General features: G+C 38.1%; 1 long non-coding RNA gene across 1 annotated transcript; it reads left to right on the top strand.

Moving 5' to 3' along the window:
• The first annotated feature begins 2,109 nt into the window (after nt 1–2,109).
• On the top strand, nt 2,110–27,011 carry LOC106559542. Its single transcript, XR_005353526.1, has 4 exons — nt 2,110–3,162; nt 6,306–6,429; nt 19,450–19,541; nt 25,396–27,011. It is a non-coding gene; the product is annotated as an uncharacterized LOC106559542 (long non-coding RNA).
• The last annotated feature ends 358 nt before the right edge of the window (nt 27,012–27,369 follow it).

Genomic DNA, 27,369 nt, shown 5'->3' with positions numbered 1-27,369 from the left:
AAGGTACTTGTGACAGGTCTGTTCTATATAAAGCTTCTCTTTTGCTTTTAAAAATCTTTTGCAGGCACTTTTTCAGGAATAAGTTGATGTACTATGTGTAGCTTGGGCATGAGAACTTGTCCTTGGAGAGGAACTCTGAGGTGATCTGAAGGACACACAACCCTGTTGTGGCCTTACTGCTCTGTGATAAAATCCTCACTGGTCAGCATTGTCTGACCCTCATTTCTTCTTTCTTTCTTTCTTTCTTTCTTTCTTTCTTTCTTTCTTTCTTTCTTTCTTTCTTTCTTTCTTTCTTTTTCTCTTTCTTCTCTTTCTTTCTTTCTTTCTTTCTTTCTTCTTTCTTTCTTCTTTCTTTCTTTCTTCTTTCTTTCTTTCTTTCTTTCTTTCTTTCTTTCTTTCTTTCTTCTTTCTTTCTTTCTTTCTTTTTAAGACTTTATTTATTCATGAGAGAAAGAGAGAGAGAAAAAGAGAGAGAGAGAGGCAGAGACACAGGCAGAGGGAGAAGCAGGCTCCATGCAGGGAGCCTGACGTGGGACTCCAGGACCATGCCCTGGGCCAAAGGCAGGCGCTAAACCTCTGAGCCACCCAGGGATCCCCCTGGCCCTCATTTCTAACCAGACATTTCCATCCTGTCAGGTGTTTCTCTGAGGACTGGGAACAGGTAGAGAGGGGAGGTGCAGCTAGAGGCCTGGCATGGCGCAAGGAACCAGCCCAGCGTTGGGCTTCAATTGCCCTGAGGACCAAGACCATACCCACCGCTGACTGGATTTGATACCAGGAGTCTTTAGCTTCTAAGAGGCTTGATTATCTTCCTAGGAAGGTAGAGCCAGTCATACATCCTTCACGGGGTTCTGGTCAAGATTAAACTCTTCCCTCCGAATCCTCAGTTTTGTTTGAATAATTCCTGCCCAGCCTTCAGTCCCCAACTGAGATGTCACCACTTCCAGAATCTTCCTGTATCTGGGTAGGAATCCTCCTGTAGGACCCCAATACCCAATACCACTGTTTTCTCTGCCATATCACATTGCATCTTTTACCCATTAAACAGCAAGCTCTATGAGGACAGAAAACAGATTTATCTTGCTTATATGGCGCACATCATAGTGCCAAGCACGTGGTCAGCTCCTGATATTTGTGGAATGACATAGAATTAATACCCGTAAAACACCTAGTGCACATGTGGCTATGGTGGCGACCCTCTGCCTATCCTTGCTCCTTCTGGAGCACAGCCCAACTATAGGTGGAGGATTCATACTCCAGTGGCCATTTGCTCACAGGGATGGATTTCTCTTCTGCCCACACTGATGCCTAAAGCTAGAACTTTTTGATTTCTCTGTTTCCATAGGCCATTTATGCATAAAACTGCTTCCTGTTTGCATCAGACAGTCTTGTTTTAGAGACTCCCTGAAGCTTTATTAAAAACTGATCCTCTTAGGAATGAGTGGTTAGGGGGTGAGACCCCGGATCGGTGGTGGTTAGGTGGCACTATGCCACATAAGTGAGTCTCAGTGGTGGGGAGAAGAGGAAATGGAGGTGGGGGGCACCAGAGGGAGAGGCTGGGTTAGATTTTGGGGACCTGGGGAGAATACTGAACCAGAGACAGGGGAAGAGGTCAGACACAAGGACATCTGACCCAGCATATGTGTTTGGCAAACTAAAATACATAGAAAATAAGGTGATATGTGATAGTTCATCACTGATATGTTCCTCTGTATAAAAAGGCCAAAGAAGAGGAAGAGTAACATAGAGGTGTTGTGGCAAAGATGGAATAAGACCAAATGAGGCCTGTCTTGGAATAACCATGGTGCTGGTTTTGCTCCATATTGCTTGGCCTATAACTAGCTAGCTGTGATCTCAGCTGGGCCTGCCCATTCCTGTCACCTGCCTCCCACTGCTGACTTAAGGGAAAGGTTTTTGGATGGCTGCAAAACTTGGCCGGGTTTTGAAGGCTTTAGGTTCTTTTGAGAAAAAGTTCAGTTCTATTGCCAATTCTAAGTTATAGTGACCTCCTTTAAGAGTAATGATTAACTTCATGGCTAAAGATTACTGAGAGAAGAAAATTCAAGTAATTCTCAGGCTATTAAAGTAATCCCTGCCTCGCCCCAAGGATTACTGGGAAAATTCACTGAGGAAGGGAAAAAGGGAAAAGGAAAATTAGTCAGTATGCCCTTAGAGGATGGAAAATTAAGGAGTTTCTCTGTAGCTTAAGTTAATAAACAGAGTTCAAACCACCTGCATTAAGATCCAGGTCTTAAGAAAAAGCATATGTGGAGGAGGAATTTGAGTGACCAGGATTTCTCTCAAGGGAGCTGTGGTTGACAGGTTGAGTAGTGAGCTCTCTGCTGTTGGAGTATGAACAAAGGTGTATTCAGGTGGGGGCGACTGCACCTTTTCAACCCTTGACATAAAGTGTAGGGAACACTACCAGCCCAAACAGCTCTCATTTGCTTGCTTTGGTCATATTTACCAAATGCTTATTTCTATTTGTGTGTATGTGTTTGTTCCACCAATGTCATCTGTACTACCAACCAGACTGATCTTCTTCTGGGTGTATTTGTGTGTTCCAAGGATCATGGCCACCCCCACCCCCACCCCCACCGCTCAACCCTATAGTCACCATCGTTAGTTAGCCCTTAATATCCTCTCACCTTCTCTGACTCAGGGCACCTTCCTACCCGATACCCTTGAAATTGTCACCTTTAGAGGGTGGTTTCTCTGGGCTAAAGGCATTGAATCTGGTTTCCAATATCAACTCCCAGTGACGGCTCCTATGTCTCTTCCCAGCTTGTCACATCTGTAAATCAGCTCACTGGGTATCTCAGATCTGGGGACAGAGGGAGTGGGTGGGGGAGAACGGGGAATCTGGAATTGTTGCTATGAAAAGTGCAGGGCTCAGGAGGCAGGACGTGCTGTGTGGTGGGCACAGGAGCCCCTGCCCAGGCGCCCCGAGGCTTCATTTAAGACGGGGAATAGAGTGTTCAAACCCATCGGAGAAATGGACAGTTTGAATCAGCAACAAAGCGTTGGGTTTTGAAGCGTGGGTCAGCAGCTGTAAACGAGCGTGCCCCACACCCTCGCACGCAAGCGCGGCGATGAGAGCACAGCTTCACGCTGAAAACACAATAAGCTTCCCTGTAAAAGCAGCACCTTTGGGAGTTTCACGTGAGTATTCTCTCCTTCTTCCTCACCCTCCCTTTCATCAGAATCCACAGCAGCCTCCCCCTAATCCTCCTCGGGGCCCCCACGTTTGACCTGCTATGTGCCAAGTGCGCCTTGGCTCATGGGTGTGTGGGTGAGGACGCGGGGACCCAGGGTGTTCAGAGGCCCCTGAGGACTTGGCTGCCCTTCAGAAAGGAGTGATCTTATTCTGCAGTTCCTCCTGCAAACTGCCTTTTTCCTTTAGGAAAGCTTAAATGAAATTTACTGGCTGACTCCCTGGCTGGAAGTTTTGTTCTTCTGTATGGAGTAAGATATTCTAAAGCTTTGAAACCTAATCATTAAAAAACAAAAACAAAACACATATCACTTAAATGACTGAAGACTGAGGGTGGATTCTCCTTTATGTATACTGGAAAAAAAAAAATCCTAACAGGGAAAATGTCAAGGTCCTCTGTCAAGAAATTAAGAAAGGAAACAGGAAAATACAATCTCTTCATTAAAGGGGTCTCCCCTGTTGTTCCTTAGCTCCCCCTCTACCCCCCTAGTTTTGGGTATGAGGAGGTAGAAAATGAGAGACAAGATTAAGGAGGTGAAGGAAAGATCAGAGAGTCTACGCCTCTGGCATTCTCCAGGATGGACACAATCCCAGAGTGAAAAAGCAATTCTCCCAATATGGGATAGAATTTGGTTGTGAGGCCTCTTGCCCTGGAAAGTCCCTGGGCAATTCTGGGTCAGACCTCTATGTTCTACTTCTTTGTTTTTATTCCTTAGCTAATGCACTTCCTAGCATTATGCAGTGGCTTGCTCCTGTTCACTGTTTACCACATAGAGCTTACTAAATCAGAGCATCCTTTTCTAACTAAATGCTTTTACCTAAACTGTTATCTAGGACATATTTTTAAAAATTTAAGCAACCTGTAAGTGAGAATCAGGATCAACTCCTCTTAGTTTTCACCATTTGGATTGGGGGTGAGATAGACATCATGATGCTTGCTGTAATGTTCCCAGTTTAAATTTTCGTTTTTCAGTCAACAAACATTCATTGTGTGCTTGGTAAGTGCGTGACCAGCACAGGGCACAACAGAGTGCAAATGAAACACTCTGCTCCCCCTTTGGGCACATAGGTCAGGTTGGAAGAAACAGATATTGTTAAATAATCACACCAGTGTATGATTACAAACTGTAATAGGTACAATAGAGGGAGAGTGTCATGTACTCACATATTTCCCTGGAGAGCAGAGAAACAGAGCTGACTTCATAGCAATGCCAGGCCCTGGATGGAACAGGCTGGGCTCTGTGGAAACCTACATCTGAAGGTTATTCTTTCTGCTATGAAGTTGGAAAGAGGAGAGTGAGGGTGAACTCCTCTAAACTACTGAAGATTTGGGTGGACAGTAAGAATTTATTAGACTCAGGCAATATTGCTTTGCCCCATAAAGCTGGTGGTAATCCTCTTTGTGGGTCACTGAGCATCCAAGTGAAACTGACCTAACTTTGGATCCAAGTCTATGAGGTCGAGGCATTTTTAAGATCCATCCTTGGAGAAGAATTAGCTTTACAAAGGCTCCACCGAGTTTCAGATGATATTAAACTGCCTTCCTTTCATTAGGAATTACATTCAGTGCATTAAAATGAGTACTAGCAGTAAAAAATTTAATTAAAATAATAACTACTGGAATAGCCCAAATAAAAAATGATTTAAAAAATCTAATTAAAAGAAGAGTGGCTATAAACACATGTTTTAACCTTTCTGTGGGATTTAAAAATGTCTTCCATAAGTTCTCAGGAAATTAGAGTTCCAATTTTATGGCAAAATGATAAACTCTTAGTACATGAAAGTGATGGTATTTTGTTTAAATTCCAGAGTTTATACATAAACTTTACAAACTGAAGTGGTCATGCAGAATTTTTCATACCTAAAACAGACATGAGAAAGTTGATTTGAAGACTAAAATCTATTACTTCCTTTATGATCATATTCTCATAGGATTTTAGAACTTTAAGTTCATTGTGTTTATATTTCCAGTGTCAGTTTTTCTCTTCAGGCTGCAAAAACTTCACTTTCCCTTTCTCCTGGTATCTGAGCCCACCCCCGCCATCTTTTTACTGTTCACTACTCCTGTGTTATTTCACACACTCATCGATATAACTTGATTTTAAGGTCTACAAACTAACAATGCAATAAAGGACTTTGTAATTCATTTTAGTGGTAGATATTTACTGATATTTCTCTACAGTTCTTAATGACACTATGTCTGTAAGAGGCATTGATTTAGTGCTGAAATAAGAGCTTAAGTTATAGCTACATTTGTTAAAATGAGCTCTTTGGTCATGTCTTGGGTTCTGCTTAATAATTTCTTTAGCATCAGCATCTTCATGCTGGCCAGGCTGACATTTTATTTATAGGCTGAATCATTTACATGAATCCAGAGGGTCTATACCTGGTTCCAGGAGACCACCAGTCCAACTGTAGTCACTGGTGCAGGTTTGGCAATGTCTAGCATCCTTTGCATTACCCAACTTCTACTCTATGTATAAAAAAAGGAATATTTTCTTTCCAAAAGATGGAAGGTGAAGATGGTTGCCAATCTCATGAAGAGCAATAACATGTGTTAAGGATTTGATCTTCGTATGGGATCCTGTTCCCTTAATTATGGGCCATGTCTATTTATTCTGTTTTTGTTGCAGCTTGACATAGTGTCAGATAACCAATCAACAGTAGACCTTGTCTCCTCAAAGAGATTGTACAGGGATTCCTGGGTGGCCCAGCGGTTTAGCTCCACCTTCGGCCGAGGGCCTGATCCTGAAGACCTGGGATTGAGTCCCACATTGGGCTCCCTGCAGGGAGCCTGCTTCTCCCTCTGCCTGGGTCTCTGCCTCTCTCTCTGTGTGTCTTTCATGAATAAATGAACAAAATCTTTAAAAAAAAGAGAGAGAGAGAGATTGTACGATGCTTACTAGCACGACCCACACAATCTGGTGTCTGTGTCTGCCTGTTCACTGTCCCTACCGATTATCAAGCCCTGTTGTGGGAAAACACATACTATATACTGTAGTTCTATATAGTAATCACCAAATAGGGAATGGAATCAGAGATGTGAATTGGCAGAGAATATAGATGTATTATTTCTGTTTTATATTTTCAGTTGTCCTTTTGCCTTTTACTGAAAGAAGCCATGAGGAGCAGCCAAAGCAGATTGTCTTGGCATCTTCCCCCAAACCTGACTAATATTAGGGAGGATATTGTCTGTCATAATTCCTCACATCCAGGTGAGTAATTTCCTTTAGACTTAAGTACTGAATATGTTTTGCTCTTTCTAGGAAACTGGTATTTTTCTCCTCATGGAGAAAACATGTACATGAAAACATGTACATGACAATATTTCCATTTTTACTTTGAGGGCAAAAAGCTCAGAAACACTTCAGAACCAATTATTGCTACTCTGTTGGACCTTTTGGCTTATGAATTTGAGTCCTGTTTTTTCCCTCTGATTCTAACAATATAATACAATGTATACCTTTCTTGGTGTTTAATTTTATTCTTATTTGGCATATATTACTTTTAGGTCATCTCAGAAGCTTTGTGATTTAAAGAAGATTGTCAACCAGTTAATAAAAAAAGCTAGAATAAATAAATAAATAAATAAATAAATAAATAAATAAATAAATAAAGCTAGAACAGTAGTTTCTGATCATTCCCACAGGTCATTTTCCTATACCATTTCTGACATACGGTCAGGTCCTCTGTGTTTTTGGATCATCATGTCAGGAGAAGGAGTTGAGGAAGAAAAAGTCAGAGTTCCCTGTTGTGATTCTCTTGACAACTCCCACTATTTAAGAGAGCAGCTCATTTGTCTCTGAGCCAAACTGCCAGGGTTCTCACAGTCCTGCCTTCTTCTTTTGGAAATAAAGGGACTGAGGTTTGAAAGAGGCAATTTATCTCTTTTATGGAAGCAGAAAAAAAAAATCCTACTCTTGTGGTATAAAATGTTGGAAACTTTAGGATTATCTTGTTTTCCTATTTCTATAGTCAACCTAACTCAAAACCTGTATTTTGTATGAAGGGAAGATCAGAGTTATTTTCATAGTTTCACACCTTCTGTAAATAGAGTTCCAGGTTTTCAAACAAAAAGAACAACAGCAATAATGAGAAGTGTACTGGATGAAGTGGCACATTTGCACATGACAGATTTGAGAGCAGCATCACCTACTCTCCTGTGGGGGTCTGCACTCAATCCCTGAGTGTCTCTCCTGCCACCTCATCCCATCTATGCCCCAGGGAATGGGACTTAAATAGCAAATAAAAAATACTATGGCAGGTTTAAGGGGGACCACAGAAGAAAGGAGAAAATTCTACATATTAGTATTCTCTAAGGCATTTTTTTTTTTTTGCTTTTTAAACAAGAAGACCTGCATTTTCTTTTTTCCTTTTTTTTTACGTTGAAGAGTAATTGACATACAATATTGTATTAGTTTCAAGTGTACAAGTGATTTGATATTTATATATAATGAAATGGTCATCACGATAAGTCTAGTTACCATCAGTCAACATACAAAGTTATTATACTATTATTGACTGTATTCTCTATTCTGTACATTGCATCCTTGTGTCTTATTTATTTTATGACTGGAAGATTGAACATCTTTATCCTATTTACTTGTTATGTCCAGACATTCACACCCGTCTCCTCTGGGGACCAGTTTGTTTTCTGTATCTCTCAGTCTGTTACTGTTTTGTTTTGGTGTTTTCCTTTGTTCTTTAGATTTCATATAAATGAAATCATATGGTATTTGCCTTTCTCTGTATGACTTATTTCATAGCATAACATCCTCTAGGTCCATCCATATTGTTGCAAATGACAAGATTTATTTCTTTTTATGGCCAAGTAATACTCCATTGCCTATATACTCCACTGGGTTTACTACAACTTTAACCATTCATTTATCATCTGATGCTTAGGCTGCTTCCATATCTTGGCTATTGTAAATAATGCTGTGTTGAACATAGGGGTGTATATTTTTTTGAGTTAGAGTTTTCATTTTCTTTGGATAAATACCTAGAAATGGAATTGCTAGATTGTATGGTATTTTTACATTTAATTTTGGGAGGAACTTCATACTGTTTCCATAGGGGCTGTACTAATTTACATTCCTACCAACAGAGCATAATGGGCTCCTTTTCCTTTACATGCTTGTTATTTCTTGTTTTTTTGATAATAGCAAGGTGTTAAGCATTTGCAGTTTTCATTTGGCCCAGCCAATTATGCAGTTGGAGGCCTGGGAATTTAAAAGAGAATAGTATCTCCAGCCCCATCCTAGATCTAAATCAGATTTCTAGGTAATTCACCTGCATATAAATGTTTGAGAAGCACTGATCTAGAGGTTCCTATCTAATATGATAGTCACTGACCACATGCAGGTTACTGAGCACTTGAAATGTATTTAGTCCAAATTGAGATGTGCTTTAAGTGTAAAAAACATACCAGGTTTTGAAGACTTAGTATGAAAACCGAATGTAAAACATCAGTAACTTTTATACTGATTAACATTGACATGACAACATTTTGGAGATGTTGAGGTAAATAAATATATTATCTAATGTAATTTTACCTATTTCCTTTTCTTTTTTAATGTAGAAGCTGGATAACTTTACATAGTGGTCTGCATCTGTGGCTCATATTGTATTTGTATCGGACAGTACTGGTTAGATTCCCCCATTCTACTTTCTTTTTTCGTCTCAGCTTATGTATCTTCTGTCACATTCTTTCAGGAACAGGTTAAATAAGTGCTATATTAAAATGGTAAGCTAATTCCATCTAAAGTGCTACTGTCAGTCCAGTACTTTAACATGTTGCCATTTCTAGATATCGTTGAGTTTTAACTGGGATCTTTAGTACCTTATTCCATTGCAGCGTTCTAGAAGCTTAGCTTACATCAGCATCCCCTAGAGGGCTTGTTAAAGTGCCAATCAGATTGCTGAATCCTGCCCCCAATGTATCTGACTCAGTCTGTCTGAGGTTGGGCCTAAGAATTTCATTTCTAACAAGTTCCCAGGTGATACCAAAGCCTCTGGTATGGAATCCATACCATAAGACCAACTATTCTCATGGCTCCCAACCCTGGCTACACGTCAGAATTGCCTGGGTAACTTTTAAAAAAATCACATGGGTGCCTATACCCCACCTCCCCAAGCTGGAATTTAGTTGTTTTAGGATATGACTCTGGGAATGATATTTTATTTATTTATTTGTTATTTATATATTTAAACAGCTACCTTTTATGTTTGTATATTTATATATTTAATAATCTGCACCCAACAAGGGGGGCTCGAGCCCAGGACCCCAAGATCAAGAGTCATATGCTCTTCTGACTGAGCCAGGCAGGCGCCCCAGGTAATGATAAGCAGCATTGAGAATGAATGCTGTAATTAAAAAACAGCAATAAGTGGGAATTATAGGCATTGGGACAGGGCCAGCATAGAGACATTTCTCTCTTCTCTTTTCCTTTTGAAGGAACAGAGAGCAAACAAGATGCTCAATCTTCACCCTACCCTGATGGGACATGGAGGCTAATTTGCACCATTGTGAATCAGATGGGTTTCAGGGAGAGGTAGTCATTTGCCCATACTGAACAAGAAGGTAACAGGAACTCAGTGTTTCCTCCTTACTTTGAACACCCTGGGAAGCTCCTGATGTGTTAAGAGGCCAAGACTTGGCATCTGAGGTTTCTGTCCTGTGTTTCCCTGTGTGGTTGGTGTCCCTCAGTGTGGCTCCTGGAACACACACAGTGCAGAGGTATTTGATTTACTTCAGGCAAACTTGGCACCAACAATATCATTTTCGTTTGTGACTTCAATGTGTTTCTCAAGAAGATGCATTTAAGAAATAATTTAATCTCTTGTGTTTGCCTTCAAGTGATGAGAAAAACATGAATATGAATTCAGTTTAATGATGAATCACCAGCTTAGCCTCGCCTGGGATTTGACTGACTCACTTGGTGTATGACTCATGTGTTATTCGATTTATATTGTTTGAAGATGGATTGCTGTGGCTCCTGGAAGTATTGTATTTTCTTCTGAACTTTTGAAAACTGTTCTTTACAGTGGATAAAAAAAAAAAAAGAAAATAGAAATGATTAATAATGAAATGTTACACACATATACACTTGTATATACCCAACAGGACTTTGGCAGGGAGAGATGCTGTAGTTTCCAAGCATATGGCAGTAACGTAAAGTAGGTTATTTGTCTTGACTAGATTAATATGAAATATATTTGTTTCTTGACAAACATGATTGATGGGCATGAGCAACCATCCCCAGGTTATTTATTTTGATTTGCTTCTCAATAATTGGGATGACTTCAGATGGCTGTTCATTTGTTCCTGTTTTTTTAGTCCCAACCAGTGGTAAGAATTCCCAAAAACTGTGAGCGTGAAGAATGCAAATATTTTTAAGTTCAAATTTCTTTTTTTTTAAAAAGATTTTATTTATTATTCATGAAGGACAGGGAGAGAGAAAGGCAGAGACACAGGCAGAAGGAGAAGCCGGTGCCATGCAGGGAGCCCGATGTGGGACTCAATCCCAGGACCCAGGAATCACCACCTGAGCCAAAGGCAGATGCTCAATCACTGAACCACCCAGGTGCCCCTAGTTCGAATTTCTTAAGGTTATTTCTTGAGTTACTATTTTCTCTTCTTTTTTAGATACACACAAATGCATTCCATGTTTCCTGAGTTCTAAATTTAACATCTCACCACCACTCTCTTGCCTCCCCTTCTTTCTAGTAGAGGTTAGACATACACTTCAAGCCAGGTATGCTTGCTGCTGATATGGTGCTGTCCATAGCTCTGATCTTTGGAACAGTTACTATTTTTTTACCTTGATAATTATTCACAATATGTTGATTGAGAAGATATTCCTTCACAAATCAAATGGTAGGTTATTGGATGACAGAAATCTACCTTGTATATCAAAGCAGCCAAAGTCATATGCTGATAATTTTAACGGGATCTCTTAAATGACCAAAAATACATAGAATTTTCTTAGGACAACCCGTAACATATAAGATGTTTTAAAGTACCTGAGCATTCCAAGTATTAGTGATGCAGAGGCAACTGCATTGATTTGGAAATCTAAGATAAGTACCCAAAATGAAGTTCTGTAAAAAATTTACCACATCTAGTATAATGGGTACGCAAAATCCCTAAATCATACAGAAAACTCATTTCACCTCATAATATCTTTCTTGATATTAAAAAGTTAATAAAAACTGTGGAAAATGGTTGGTTTGAATTTTGTCCTTCTTTCCACAAATTTCTATTGATGAAGATACTATCCATCAGTAAAAATGTTTGAAAGGACTCTAGTAGGTATACAAAAGGCTTGTGTATATTTTAAATAAATAATTTAGAGTTTACCTAAAAGAATTGAGTGTGAAAGTCTTTGTAGACATCATCTAAATAACTCAATGTAAAAAAATTGTGAAAATAGTAAGTGTGCTAAAACTATCTGGAAAATCTTTAAAAACTGTCTAAGACCTAACTATACACAGGCAGGTATCTCTGATTTTCCCAGAATGATTTTTGGTATTTTTGTTTTCTGGTCTATAATAGAGACTTTTAGCTTCAAATAACAAACCCAACATAAACATTAGAAAGCAGAAAAAGAAAGCAGAAAAAGAAAGGAATCCAGGGTTCTAAGTTCGTTCTCAGAGCTCTGTCTCCATCTTACTTCTCTTGATTTCTTTTTTACATATTGGCTTTCTTTGTATTTATTACCTAAATAAAATGGCTTCTGGGGTACCTGGGTGGCTTAGACGGTTAGCATCTGCCTTTGGCTCAGGTCATGATCTCAGGGCCCTGGGATAGAGCCTGAGTCAGGCTGCCTGCTCAACAGAGCGTCTACTTCTCCCTCTACCTCTCCCATCATACCCCCACCACTCCTGTTCATGCTGTCTCTGAAATGAATAAAGAAAATCTTTAAAAATAAATAAGTAAAATGGCTTCTTTTTATGGTTAGGAAAGATGGCAATAGGCCACTCCAGATTTCATTTTTCTTATAACTTGCCACTCTAGAGAGCAGGAGACCCTTTCTTATTGTACTTCTATGTAGGAAATCTTGGCGAAGGTCCCTGCTGGTTGATCCTGCTTGGGTCATAGGTTTATTCCCGAATCAATCATATTGGAAGTGGGAAGGATCACACTGGCCTCTCCTATTAGAGAAGAGGAGTGGGTATGATCAGCCTCATTAAAACCATATAAATCATATTCCTTTTAGGGAAAATGTATACTTTTATTAGAGAAAAGAGAGAAGGAAGTTAGACAGACAAAATACAACAGATGTCCACTAGTAGGCTGCTTTAAGTTATTTTTGTTTTTATAAGTTGTAAATTAATGGCAAGTTTGTCTTATCTGTTTAGTGATTTCTACATATGTTTTTGTGTGTATGATTGTTTATGTGTGTGCTCATTTTTTGTTTTATTTTAAATATAGGATCATATTCTTTAAAGGAAAGTTTAACTTTTACTGGGAAATATATTCACCCATGTCCTGAACTCAGCATGTTTCCAGAGTTTGTCCTTGGCATTGCTTTGGAAGCTCTGAACTGTAAATAATCTGTTTAATAACCACATGGAAAGGGAGAAGAAAGAAATATAAATATGGGAGAAATAATTCTTCAAATGATTCTATAATGCTGCCTTACAGAAAGTCCTAAATGTGGGCAAGCACTCCACTTACTGCATAAGCCCCCAGGAAGCCTGCTTTTTCCCCTCCTCTCCTACTATAATCACCATCACCAGAGATTCCTTTGCTTGTTTTTCAATTTATGTAGATTAAATCATATAGTATGTACTCTTTTGTGTCTGGCTTATTTCACTCGGCACTGTTTGTGACATTTCTCTGTGTTGTTGAGTGCAATTTGTTCATTTTCATTACTCTTTGGGATTCCATTGTATGCATATGCCACATTTTATTTAACATTCTGTTGTTGATGGATGCTTGGGTTGTTTCCAATTTGGGGCTACTACGAAAAGTGTTGCTATGTACATTTTTACATGCTGTATAAGAAGCATATGTACACATTTCTATTGTTTATATACCCAGAAGAGAAATTACTGGATCATAGTATATGTATATATTCAGCTTTAGTAGATGTGTCAAATTTAGTTTTCAAAGTGATTTGTACCAGTTTATATTCCTACCAACAATTAATGAGAATTCTAATTGTTTTCACATTCTTACTAACATTTGATATTGTCAGAGTTTTAAATTTTAGCTATGTTCAAGGATTTGCATATTTCTTTTATCATGATTTTAGTTTGTATTTCCCTGATGACAAATGGGGTTAAGCATCTTTTAATGTGTTACTAGGTCATTTGCCTATTTTGTCCTGTGGAGTGCTTGTTCAAGATTTTTGCCCATTTTTTTCCCCCAGATTTTTCTTCTTATGATTTGTAGGAATTCTTTATATGTTCTGGAAGCAAGACTATACAAACACACATACATATTTGTGACTTGTTTTTTCAGTCTTTTTTTTTTTTTTAATTTATTTATGATAGTCACACACACAGAGAGAGAGAGAGAGAGAGAGAGAGGCAGAGACACAGGCAGAGGGAGAAGCAGGCTCCATGCACCGGGAGCCCGATGTGGGATTCGATCCTGGGTCTCCAGGATCGCGCCCTGGGCCAAAGGCAGGCGCCAAACCACTGCGCCACCCAGGGATCCCAGTTTTTTCAGTCTTAATGGTATCATTAAATGAAGGGAAATTTTTATTTTACTAGATTTTAATCTACCTCCCTCTCTCTCTTTTAATCATTAGTGCTTTGTACATCTTTAAAATTCTTGGGCATTGTTGGACCTTTGCATCTCCATATACATCTTACCAATAAGCTTTTCAATTTCCATAAAAAGCCTGTTGGTGTTGAGATGGCTTTGAATCAAAATTTTTGGAAGATCTCCCCTGGGAAGTTGTGTTTAGGCTGAAGACTAAAGGAATAAAAGGAGCCAGTTATGTATGGAGGGGGTGGGGAGAAAGAATTTTCTAGGGCAAAGAAACATAGTGTACAAAGGTTCAAAGTGTAAAAAAAAGGTAGCAAAATTGAGGAACCGAAGATGGCCTGTGTGGCAGAAGCAAAGTGGTGGGTGAAGCTGATCTGTTAGTCAAAGCCCAGATCCTGCAGTCTTAAGGCCATAGTAAGGGGTTTGATTAACAAGTGATTTGCAGAGACTCAGAAACTGTTGCTTTGTTTGTATGCTATCAAAATGCTGTTTTTTTTTTTTTTTTGTAAGATTTTACTTTGGCATTTATTCAAATACTCTTTATTTTTTTATAGGTAATTTAATTTGAAAGGCCCTTAGTAATTTACAAAGCTATAATTTGATTCTCTTTGACTGAAAACAGAAGTTTTGTTGAATTCCATGACTCAAATTTGGTCTGAATATATCCATGGGTACTTTCTAAATCCATTTAACTCTCACAATTCCTTGTATTATTTGAACTCAGTGCATTAAATCATTTCTTTGAAAACTAGGCAAAAAGGTCCCCCACATGACTCAGTATATGTTCACTTCATGTCTACTTTCATTCTTTTTTGTTCACTGGGAAGAATTACAAAAAAGATGAGTCAACGGTAAATGGTAAATGTCTGAATCTATGCCCATTGTCCTCAGGCATCCATAGAAACACTTGTAGCTTAGAACTCTTATCAAAAGGCCTTTTGTTATTTCAAGGGCAGCACTAACATGCACAGTGACTATATGTTTTTGAATGCTTCAAAGAATCTTTGCTATTCTCCAGAAAGAATACAGCTGCTTTAGCAATTGCAACAGGGCTCCATGTATAAAGTGCTCTCCAAGTGAGTCCAAACGGTTTTATTTATGTCAAATGGTCAACCTCTACAATGGTTCTTTATATCAAAGCAATTGCATGTGGCTCTAGAAAGTAAATCCTTGTTACTTTGTCTTACTACCATAAAAAGAATGCAGTTCAATAAATAGTTGAATGAGTTTATGGACAAGATACATTGTTAAGCTCTTCTGAGCATGCAAAGATGACCAAGGCTGGAAAGCTAATATCAAGGGTCTTAACCATTCCTGAGCACAGGGTGGTGGGGTACTCTTACAGAAAATGCTGTGGAGCAGAGTAAGAAGAAATGGAAGACACAATGGGGGAGTATTTAATAAGCTCAAATGAACCATAAATAAAATGGTGTTAGTCCTTTCTTTATCAAGCTCTGCTCTGCCTTGGTAGCCCTGGCCTCACCAACAGGTGTGGTCTGGAAAAGTCTTGTCACTAGAGGTCACTTACTGAATAGATTGGGGTAAATTTCTTCAGAGTACATAGTTAATTCTGGCTCTGAGCTCCTGAGCTCTTGTTAGGGTCTAGCCTTTTTTTCTGAGGGTATGACCCTGTTCCCTAAATACTCAGCTATCTTCTGGGGTTCTTCACAAATGGGACAGTCCCTGGGATTCCTATGTTTCTTCCTGCTTGATTTCTGAATGTGCTTTTGGCAAGAGACTCTCTTCTTGCAGCCCAACTGCCAGGCCTAGGGCCCCTTGGGAAATAGTACTGGCATCCATAGGTTGCCAAATTTCTTGAACGAGGATATGAATGATAAGCTTACTTCCTTGCAGTAGGGTCAGCTTGGCAGCTTTGTGTGTCCCTTAGCCCATCAATTTTTTGTTTTCTTTCCATTCCTTAACCAGCCATAATGAAGCCTCCTTCAATTTATCCTCACTTCTTTTTTTTTTTTAATTTATTTATGATAGTCACACAGAGAGAGAGAGAGGCAGAGACACAGGCAGAGGGAGAAGCAGGCTCCATGCACCAGGAGCCCGACGTGGGATTCGATCCCGGGTCTCCAGGATCGCGCCCTGGGCCAAAGACAGGCGCTAAACCGCTGCGCCACCCAGGGATCCCTTATCCTCACTTCTATAGGTAATTATTCTGGATTTAGATTTGCCTTCTTGGCCTTTTAGAGTTCTACCACGTATTTACCAAATGCTTTCTATATATTCTTGGTGTCCTATATTCTTTGCTTCTGATCCAGGAACTCACTACATAGAAAAATATTTAAGTCTGCTTCAGGTTCATAGTTCTTATGAATCCTTCTCTCGAAGGTACTTGGCCTCAGAGAGCAATCAAAAAGCTTGCTGAAAACCTAAAACACTAGATGGAAGATATTGTCTTGCCTAGTTAGTGTTTGTCCTGCTTGATGCAGCATATACTATGAGTCAACAAATAGTACATGGTGCTATTCTTCTAGAAACAGAAGGCACAGGTGTGTGTACCAGGGATGTAAGTTGAAGCGGTTCCTTACATAAAAGTCTTAATGACATACCTCCTACAAAAATCTTTCATTTAATCTCTGTAACTCTGGGCTCAACTGATTTAGAGATTTCAGATCCCAAGAGACACACGTGTCCATCAGGAAACACAATAGTGTTTCCACTGAATTGAAAGCTTATTCTATTACCTGGGCTCTTCTTTTTTTGTTTTTCTCCAGTTTTATTGAGTTATAATTGACATACAATATTATGTAAGTTTAAGGTGTACAATGGGATGATTTAATATATATATTTGATATATATATATTTGATATATATATTTTGCTATATATATATTTGCTATATTATTTTGCTATATATATGTATATATATAGTACATATATAGTATATATACATTCTCTCTATATATACATATATATAGCTATATATATATATATGTATATATATATATATAGCTACACAATAAAGTTAACTCATCCATCATCTTGCATAGTTACCTTTTTGTATGTGTGGTGAGAGCTTTAAAGATTTAACCTCTTATGAAGTATAGTCACCATGCTGTAGATTAGATCCCCAGAACTTACTTGTCCTACAACTGAAAGTTGGTACCCTTTGACCGCTTTCATTCATTTCTCGCTGACGCCCACCCCTGGCAACCATCAATCTACTCCCTGTTTCTATGAATTCAGTTTTGTAGATTCCATATATAAGTGGCAGCATACAGTATTTGTCTTTGACTTCTTTCACTTAGCATAATGTTCTCAAAGTTCACCCATGTTATCCAAATAGCAGAGTTTCTTTTTAATGGCTGGATAATATTCCAGTGTGTGTGTGTCCATGTGTGTATGTGTGTCTCTGTGGAAGACAGTATGGAGGTCCCTCAAAAAATTAAACATAGATGGGATGCCTGGGTGGCTTAGCGGTTGAGTGCCTGCCTCAGCTCAGGGCGTGATCCCAGGGTCCAGCATCAAGTTCCATATCAGGCTCCTTGCAGGAATCCTGCTTCTCCTTCTGCCTATGTCTCTGCCTCTCTCTCTGTGTCTCTCATGAATAAAAAAATAAGATCTTAAAAAAAGATTAAACATAGAACTATCATATTATCCTATAATCTCACTTTTGGGTATATAGCCAAAAGAAATGAAATCATCATTTTGAAAAGATATCTGCACTTACATGTTTATTAAAACATTATTTACAATAACCAAGGCATGGAAACAATCTAAATGTCTTTCAACAGATGAATGGATAAAGAAAATGTCACACACATTGGTGCTGCACCAATTTATATTCACCAAGAGTGCACAAAGTTTCCCTTTTCTCCACATTTTCACCAGCACTTGTCTCATCTTTTTTTGAGAATAGCTATCCTGTAACACCTGAGTGGCTCAGCGGTTTAGCGCCTGCCTTCGGACCAGGGCATGTTCCTGGAGTCCCGGAATCGAGTCCCACATCGGGCACCCTGCATGGGGCCTGCTTCTCCCTCTGCCTATGTCTCTGCCTCTCTCTGTGTCTCTCATGAATAAATAAATAAAATCTTAGAGAGAAAGAGAGAGGGAGAGAGAGAGAGAGAGAGAGAATAGCTATCCTAACTGGTGTCAGGTGATATTTCATTGTGATTTTAATTTGCATTTTCCTGATGATTAGTGATATTGATCACCTTTGCATTTAGCTGAGGGCCATTTATATATTTTCTTTGGAAAAATATCTATTCCAGTCTTTTGCTTATTTTTTAATCAGACTATTCATTTATTTGCTCTTGAATTTATGAGTTTTTAAATATATTTTGGATATAAACTGCTCATCAGATTTATGATTTACAATATTTTCTCCCATTCTGTAGGTTGCCTTTTCATTGTTGATTGTTTCTTTTACTGTGTAGAAGCTTTTTAGTTTGATGTAGTCCCACTTAATTATTTCATTTTGCTTTTGTTGCTTGTGATTTTGGTGTCATATCAAAAAAATCACTGCCAAGACCAATGTCAAGGAGAGTTTTCCTTATGTCTTTTTCTAGGAGTTTTAGGATTTCAGGACTCATATTTAAGTCTTTAATTCATTTCAAGTTAATTTTTGTGAGTGGTATAAGATAGGGCTCCAGTTTCATTCTTTTGCAAGTGGTTATCCAGTTTTATGAACACCAATTATTTAAAGAGACCATCTTTTCCACATTGACTATTCTTGGCTCACTTGTCCAATATTAGTTGACCATATGCATGGTTTATTTCTGGATTTTTAATCCTATTCCTTGGTCTATGTGTGTTTTTTTATGCCAATACCATACTGTTTTGATTATTATAGCTTTGTGGTATTGTCTGAAATTAGAATATGTGATTAAATCTAACTTTGTTCTTTTCCTCAGGATTGCTTTGACTGTTTGGAGTCTTTTGCGGTACCATACAAATTTCAGAATTTTTTTCTATTTTTATAAAAAATACCATTGGAATTTTGGTAGGGATTGCATTGAATCTGTAGATGGCTTTAGATAGTATGGACATTTTAACATCATTAATTCTTCAAATCCATGAACATGTGCTATGTTTTAATTTATTTATATATTTTTTCCATTTCTTTCCTCAATGTCTTATAGTTTTCAGTATATAGATATTTCAACTCCTTGATTAAACTTATTTCTAAGTCTTTTGTTATATTTGATGTTACTATGAATGGGGTTGTTTTCTTTATTTCTCTTTCAGATATCTCAATATTAGTATATAGAAATGCAACGGATTTTTGTACACTGATTTTGCAACTGATTTTATATCATGCAAAGGTACTGAGGCTGAGTTGCATTATATTCATTAGAAATATTTATTAGTTACTTATTATTTTCGAAGGAATGGTTTGGACATAAAAGCTTATGAGAATATCAGGTAGCCAAAAGTGAGAAGATGAGGTTTTCATTTGTTGTGTTTTTTTGTTGTCTAGAAAATGAAGCACCTTTCCTATTTGGGGGGAGGCTTCATATTGGGTTAATCTTGGTGAGGGCAGTACCCCGCTTCTTCTTAAGGGTGCTGAGATGCCTACCCCAGGAAGGTTGGTGTACAAGACTGTTACCTGCCTCAACCAGTCCGAAGCTTATGGAACGGTTTGGAATCCAGAGTGAGTATGTCAAAGGAGAGATGATGGCTACAATTCATTTGCATCAGTGTATCCTATATTTTAGGTATCTTGAATAATATGGAACAATGGAAATAATCCAGAAACTTACTTGATAACTAATTAAGATTATTTTTAGGTGTTCTGATTTTTTAAAAAGTATCTCCTTTTTCCCCAAACGGAAGTATGGTACAATCAAAATAATTGTAGAAAAATTCTGACATGCATGCTGTGTTTTTTCCTGTTTATTTCCAGCACCTGATCTGACATGTTGCAAGTATTTGACAAATGTTTGTATAAATGGATTTTAGGAGAAAGAAAATATAATATTATTAATGAAAAGACCTACTTTGTTGCATTCTTCAATTAGATTTCTCGTAAAATAAAACACTGACCATTTTACTTCACTTTTGCATATTTATTAGCAGTATTATCACCTTTATTATTACTCTTTGGTTATTTCTACAACAAATACTCTTTACTTTTTAAATTTCCTAATATTTTACCATTCGGATCTGACTGGTAGTTCTAACAAAAGTAACCATTTTTCTTTAGTTTAGAGATTAAACTGTGAAATTTATTGCCAGAATTCTTTAAAATATCGATGACCCAGTGATGCTACTACATATTAATGAAACCATCACTGATTTGGAAATCACTAGTGTGTTATTTTGGCTCATATCTTTAAGGGAATTAAAGTTCACAGCTCATTGGCTTCAAAATTTCAATAGAATAGTATTACAAAAACAGTTTGATTAAAATGTCTAAGAGCCATCAGATTGAATATCCCCATCACCTCCCTGAGAACAACTTTCTTGAGAGATATAGTAGTCTATGTACAACTCTCATGTAACAATCAGAAAAAACAAAATGGGAAGAAGTAAGAATTGAAATCGGTATCCCACATTTATAAAGTTTAAATATCTTCCTTTTGGAAAAAGTGCCAGGATACTAAATGTAGAAGTTGTTTTTCACAGCAGACAAACCTGGTTGGTATGTTCTTGGGCTATAGAGATACTCATTAGCATTGAATAACCTTGCCCATGGTAAATATTTAGAATGTGATTTCTAATTCTAGTCAATATACCTGAAAATGGATATGTGACTTGACCAGGAAACTTACAGAGTTTCATTATTTCTTTTTTTGGATTATATTTAATGGAATGTTACAGACTTTTCATAAAGAAAAATTGCTAATAATTTCAGTGTTAAGATCCGGACTAAAAAAAACCAGCACATTTTCCTTCTAATGCTTACCTCCCATGTAGCATACATTATACAAAAGTACCTAAGTGTAGAAGAGATTGGTAAAAATCCAATAAACTATATGACTTGAATATACTTTTCCCAACAAAAGAAGTAATTGTAGTAAAGCTAAAGCAATTTAATTCCAATCATGGAATTTGTGATTGAACTGCTCCCTGATAACAGGTGGCAATGTTTGCTACAGGATTGGAGGGAAAGGAGCCAGTAGAAACCACTCCTGGCACCTTCTGACCATCTGCAGTTACCTCTTAGATTCCTATTAAATTACAGCATCTGATCTGCAAAATTAAATTTTCTTTTTAAAAGTAAGAGGAAGAAAGAGTCAGAGGGAAAATAAGAGCTCAAGCAAAATCAGTCTTTGCATCAGAGAGGCACAGAGCAACCATTGAAGGATTAAAGATGACCTTCTCTGAGGACATGCTCCTCTCTTCCCAGACTGCTCTCATGCTGCCCCAGCAGACGCAGAAGCAAGTCACAGGGCCACGGTCATAGGAATGCTGGGGTGTGGGGCTTGCTGGCCTGAGGTGCTCATGGAAGCCCTGCATGTGGACTGTCCTGCAGCTGAACTGAGAGGGAGAGCAGCATGGCTCCACTAAGAACCAGTGGGAAGGGCCGGGCACTTCGATGGGCTTCTTTCCAATTCTAGCTGTGTCCTTCTAGTTAACTACACAGGTCATTTGTTTCATTTCTCAAAGTAACAGTTCCCTAGAAAGGTTGACATGAAGATTGGGTATAAGGGATGCAGCACAGTGCCTGGAGTTAGCAATGTTTTGAGTAAATGGCAATGATGATGTTGCTGGAGGTGATGAGGAAGAGGATGAGGGAGTGAATAAACATGAGGAAGAAGACGATGATGAAAAGAACTAAGCACTGGGGCACCTGGATGGCTCAGTTGCTTAAGTGTGTGCTTTAGGCTTGGGTCATGATGTCAGGGTTGGGGATAGAGCCCAGTGTCAGTCTCCACACTCAGTGGGGAGTCTGTCCCTTTGCCTCTTTCCCTTCCCCTTCTAGTGCTCTGTTTCTCTCAAATAAATAAATAAATAAATAAATAAATAAATAAATAAATAAAATCTTAAAACAACAACAACAACAAAACATCAAGCATTGGCTAAGGCTGGTTTTTACTTCAACTTTGGGTAAACCAAGCTCACTATCCAGATGAAAGTATTTTCTTCATGGCATGGAGTTGGACCAGGCATTACAATGTACCTTCCTGTTTTTTTTTTTTTTTTTTAAGATTTTATTTATTTATTCATAGAAACACACACACACACAGAGAGAGAGAGAGAGAGGGAACCTAATACAGCCTGGGTGGCTCAGTGGTTAAGTGCCTGCCTTCGGCCCAGGGCGTGATCCTGGAGTCCCCGGATTGAGTCCCTCATCGGGCTCCCTGCATGGAGCCTGCTTCTCCCTTTGCCTGTGTCTCTGCCTCTTGCTTTCGGTGTGTCTCTCATGAATAAATAAATACAAATCTTTAAAAAATAAAACAAAAACAAATATTAACAGTGCTGTAAGCTAATGAGTACCATTAAGAAAGGGAAAAATGCTTTGAGAAAATTTAATAATAAAATTCAAGATTTCCATCAAGTTTACTGATTCCTTAAAACTCATGAAAGTTACAATTTTCAAAAAATCTTTTTTTCCCCATTGTATACTGACAGTTAAAAACATAGCAGTAAAATTGATAATTAAGATTACTGGGCATGTAGAGCTATTACATTAGAACTTTCTGAATGAGTAATATACAGATAAGCTTTATTGCAGGAACCTGATTAACAAGTTTATCGTCTGTATAGTAGATGTTCTTTCTGCCTGCCGAAGCTACTTGGAAAACAAGCTGGAAAAGACATTTGAAACATTCTTTTTTGCATTCTTTGATTATGTCTTGTTTGCCTCGAATCCTTATTTATGGATGAGATAATGTCTGAAAACTTCCCCTTCTTTATCTTGAGATAGAAGTATTTTTCTCCTTATGGCCTAAGTCAGCATTATTTTGGAGGACTATACAAGTTATTTTGAATTCATTATTTTCTTCAGTCGCTTTTAGACTGTTATCAGCTGTAAGTTGTCACAGACCTTATTTCAGAACTAAAGAAAAATAAATGAAGAAATGAAGCTTGAACATAGGATATGATAATCTTTCTCAAGGATCATTTTTTCCCCAAATCAGCCATTTTTAAAAAGATTTATTTATTTGAGAGATAGAGGAAAAAGAGAGAGAGACTGTGCATGAGCAAGGGGAGGGGCAGAGGGAAACAATCATCAAGCAGACTCCCCGCTGAGCATAGAGCCCAAGGTGGGGCTCAATCCCATGACCCTGAGGTTATGACCTGAGATGAAATCAAGAGTTGGTCACCTAACTGACTGAGCCACCCAGGTGTTCCCCAAATCAGGCATTTTTAATGGGATTGTCAGAGAAAATTAATTCTTAAGACATTTCTAGGATTCTGAATCCCTCTTATCAACTGAGTGTGAGATTTGGGCAGTCTCCAAAAACAGTATAGCAAAATGTCTATCATGCTATGATTCAAGGAAGAACTTCTTTGACTAAAAGACATGACAATTCAGAGCAAAGAACTAAAAATATGGTTAGTAACTCACTCCCTTTGGAGTGCTACCTACAGAGTTATCTTTCCTTGCTGAACTTTTTCATGCCATCAAATTTGTTACATGGTGTTTGATTGTTGCCTAGTGGCACAAGAAAGGTCTGAGTAGAGGAGATAAGTAAAATCACAGAACTGGACCATAATCCTAATTAATTCTTTAGGCCTCCCCTTATATATTGTGACAACAAGTTATGGAACAATGAAAAGACCATCATCCTTGAAATTAGAGTACCAATGTTCTGGCCCTCCTTCTGCCACCTGGAAACCTTGGGCAAATAACTTAAACAGGCCGAGACTCAGTTTTTCCATCTGCTCATCAAACAATAGAATTATCATAAACATTAAATGTGGTAGCATATCTATAATTACTTTGTGAAATATAAAAGGTTGCATAAATCCAATATATTATTTTCTAAGTTATAGTGAATCTTATCTTGTGTATATGTTAAAAGGTTACATAAGAATGTTTTTACTAAATTTCCTTTTTTTGACACATCTACTTTGTCTTAAAGAAGATTCCATGATAATCTGGTTAGAAATTTTCCAGAGCAGAACTAGGGAATGTTTTCCCTAGAATGTTTTAATTTCTCTAGGTCATTGTGTGAGAAATATCTTCCTGGGCCTTTGTCACAATCCCATAGACTTGGACAAGGAGCCAGAAGACCTGGGTTTGTGTCCAAATTCATCATTAACTGTACGACTTTGAGCTGATTCTGTTACCTCTCTGAGCTTGTTTCTCAAACAGTAAAAAAAAAAAAAAAGCAGAAATAGTATTACCCGACTTGCTTATCTCACAGAAGTATTATGGAAAGCAAATAAGAAAATGGACATAGACCACTTAGTAAGCTATAATAAAATTCTGATCAAACATAAATTCTGCATTATTCCTCTGACATCACTAATAATAGTTTGTTATATCATAAATGTACTTGACTACAAGAATAGCTTTTTATTTGGAGGGTATTTTTTTAATCAAATGTACAGTTAAATGAAAGCATAATAACAATGTTTGCTTACAAAGACCAACAAGAAATGGCAGTAAACTACATAACAGCTTCAGTGAAGTAGCTACTCAAAGGGGAATGAAATGCATTATCTCAAAATATTTGAAGATAGACCATTAGCTGCTTGGTTATTACTGCTAAAAATAGTTTTCTCTCCATATAAAATTATCTCAGTATTGTAAGCAACCATTTTAAACTTTAAAAAAGCGTGGCTCAGGTGACCTAACTTCTTTTATACAATGTGAGATGAAATGGAAAAGAATACATTTCCCAGAAAAATTCAGACAACTAATACAAATAGTTTAGTGCCACACTCCACCTACTGAAGTTCACAGCATTCCTTTAGTTTCCTGAGTAACTGATTCAAATCACCATTCAAAAGGCTCTTTGGGCCCTGTGTTATCCAAACAGACTGTATTGATCTAATAAATCAGATAATTGGTGAGTAAATACAGAATTTTCTTTGTGCTATGCTGATATAGCTTCAAAGGTGAAATTTGTCTCAGAACAAAGAAAAAGTCCCACAGAGAGACTAGCACATGTGGAAAAGGATTCTTCTCCCCACATAAACTGGACCTTTGACATTTTTTCATTTTAAGAAGAAAAAGCATTTAATATATCAAAATTACACATTCATCTGCATTCTCCAGTGTGCTTCTAAAATAGTTTACTGTGAAACTGCCTTGCGGTAATATACTGACGAGTTTTGTGTAAATATATACTATCACCAAAAAAAGTTATATATCATAGGATATTTGGCACTTTGCTATTGACTAGTTTTCATTAGACTGCGTGGGAAAGGGCCATAAGCAATATCAGAATGTTTTGAACACTTAACAGAGAACCAAGAGGAATGTTAAGTAAACCAAACAGCTTCTTTTGAACGTGTCAGTTTATACCAGTTCAGTTCTGGAAAGCAAGAGTTAGAGATTTCCTTTCTTATCAACTAAACACTCTTTCTGATCTCGTTCTCTTTAATAGGCAGCACCAGGCCAGAAGACTTGATCCTCCTGTCTATCACCCTGACTGACCACCATCGATAGTTATGAAGACGTATCAATGGCTCCCAACAAATATAGACTGTAGGAAAGACAGTAGAGTATGATGTTGGCAAAGCAAGGTGTCTTCTGCTTAGCCTTGAAAGCAGCTATAAAAACAACCCTGGCAACTCAAGACTGAAATGTTTCAAATGGAGTAGGTCATGGACATGTGATGAGCCTCTTGCTGGTAATAATTTTCTGTTGGCTTCTGAGGGAGAGACCCATAAACATGGTTAAAATTACTTTTTGGTTATGGTTTATGTGTGAAAGTCACAAAACTGATTGCACTTTTGGCCATTCTGTGGGACAGGAAGTTAAACACAATATTTGGATTGTTAAAAAATTCAGTAAGTAATTGGAGTTCACTTATATATGATAAAATCTGTCAATAAGCACTAAACTTGCCATCAAGAGAATTTTTTTTGCAAAGTTTGGGGGAGGGGCCGAGGGAAAAGGAGAGGGAAAATCTTAAGCATTTTCCATGCCCATTGCATGAGCCCAATGTGGGGCTCAATCTCACAGCCGTGAGATTATGACCTGAGCTGAAATCAAGAGTTGGATGCTTAACTGATTGAGCCACTCAGGTGCCCCACTATCAAGAGAATTTTCAACGTGAATTTCCAACTATAAGCTGCCTATAAAATAAAGATCACATGGTATTGATTCATTAAAGCCAGAAATTGGCCACAAGAGCTCTCCGTGTGATGGACACTAAGCAGGAATTGTGATTTAGATGCTTCCATTTGATGGTGAGTCTCAGTTTTTGAAATATTTGAAACTGAGAACTTTTAAATAAAAAAATGCATTCATTATATTCTGTTGACTTCTTCTCTGTCTCTGCCTCAACAAAGGCTCACTAAAAGCAGGCTGAGAATTTACTTAATTCATTTAGTCTGAGACAATTGAAACTATAGCTCTAGTTTAAAATTCCAAGTATTTGCTAAAATTCTATGTTACCTGCATCAAGTGAAACTTCACTATAAAATATTGAAGATGGCTTTGGCCCCCTGGCCACCTCACTCACTTAAGGTTCTCTGAGAAATTCTTTTGCCCTGTCCTTGGACTTCTGTGATAGCACTTCTGTTAAGCACTACTTCTCAATCTGTCATGTGCATACAAATTGCCCAGGGACTTTGTTAAAGCACAGATTCCAATTTAGGGAGGAGGGGGTATTTCCAAGATGCTTTCAGATTATCATGCTAGCCTGTAGATATACTTTGAGTACCAAGGCACTAAACTTTGGCCTTTTTTTCTCCACTACTTACTCCACCCATGGAAGGAAGGGAGATTTATCTAATTGGTGTAGTCAGAATCTGACAGTTATCACCCATGATCATCCTATCGAGATATGGGGGCAGAGGCCACTTGTTGCAGGTGGCCGCCTCTTTTGCCCTCTCCCCTTGTAGGTGCCCTGCCAAGAGGGGGGAGTGTCCTCCATCTGTCGAAGTTCCTGGGAAGTTTCTGCTGGTAGGGCAGAAAATGTATAGCAGTGCCTATCACAGCCTGGTCTGTAAAGTCAGTGTCCTTGGGGATGCTGTAAGCCTCTTTGGCAAAGGATCCAAATATTGTTCCCAGCCCAGCTCCACCAGCAATAAAGCAAACCTTCAGCTCCTTCATTTGAATCCTGTGTATGTTTCTCAGTTTGTTACAAACCTAGTAGAAAGAGGACGGTAATTAATTGGTCCTCTAAACTCTAAGGAATGCTATAGAAAAGTCGGCCTTCTGATATGGGAGCTCATCCTGGCTTCTTGGATAGTAGAGAGTAGTTGTCTCCTGTAGAGGATCTGCAGCTACTTATTACCTCCATTGTCAAGGTTAAGGCACAGATGAAGGTTATTTTAAATAGAGTTTGAAAAATTGAGTCAACTGTCCTGCTGTTGCTGGGCTTTTTACATCCTCAGAATCTATTGAGCAG

The sequence above is a fragment of the Canis lupus genome, chromosome 1, assembly GCF_011100685.1.
Source record: "Canis lupus familiaris isolate Mischka breed German Shepherd chromosome 1, alternate assembly UU_Cfam_GSD_1.0, whole genome shotgun sequence".
NCBI lineage: Eukaryota > Metazoa > Chordata > Mammalia > Carnivora > Canidae > Canis > Canis lupus.
This window is presented reverse-complemented; position numbering and strand designations above follow the sequence as displayed.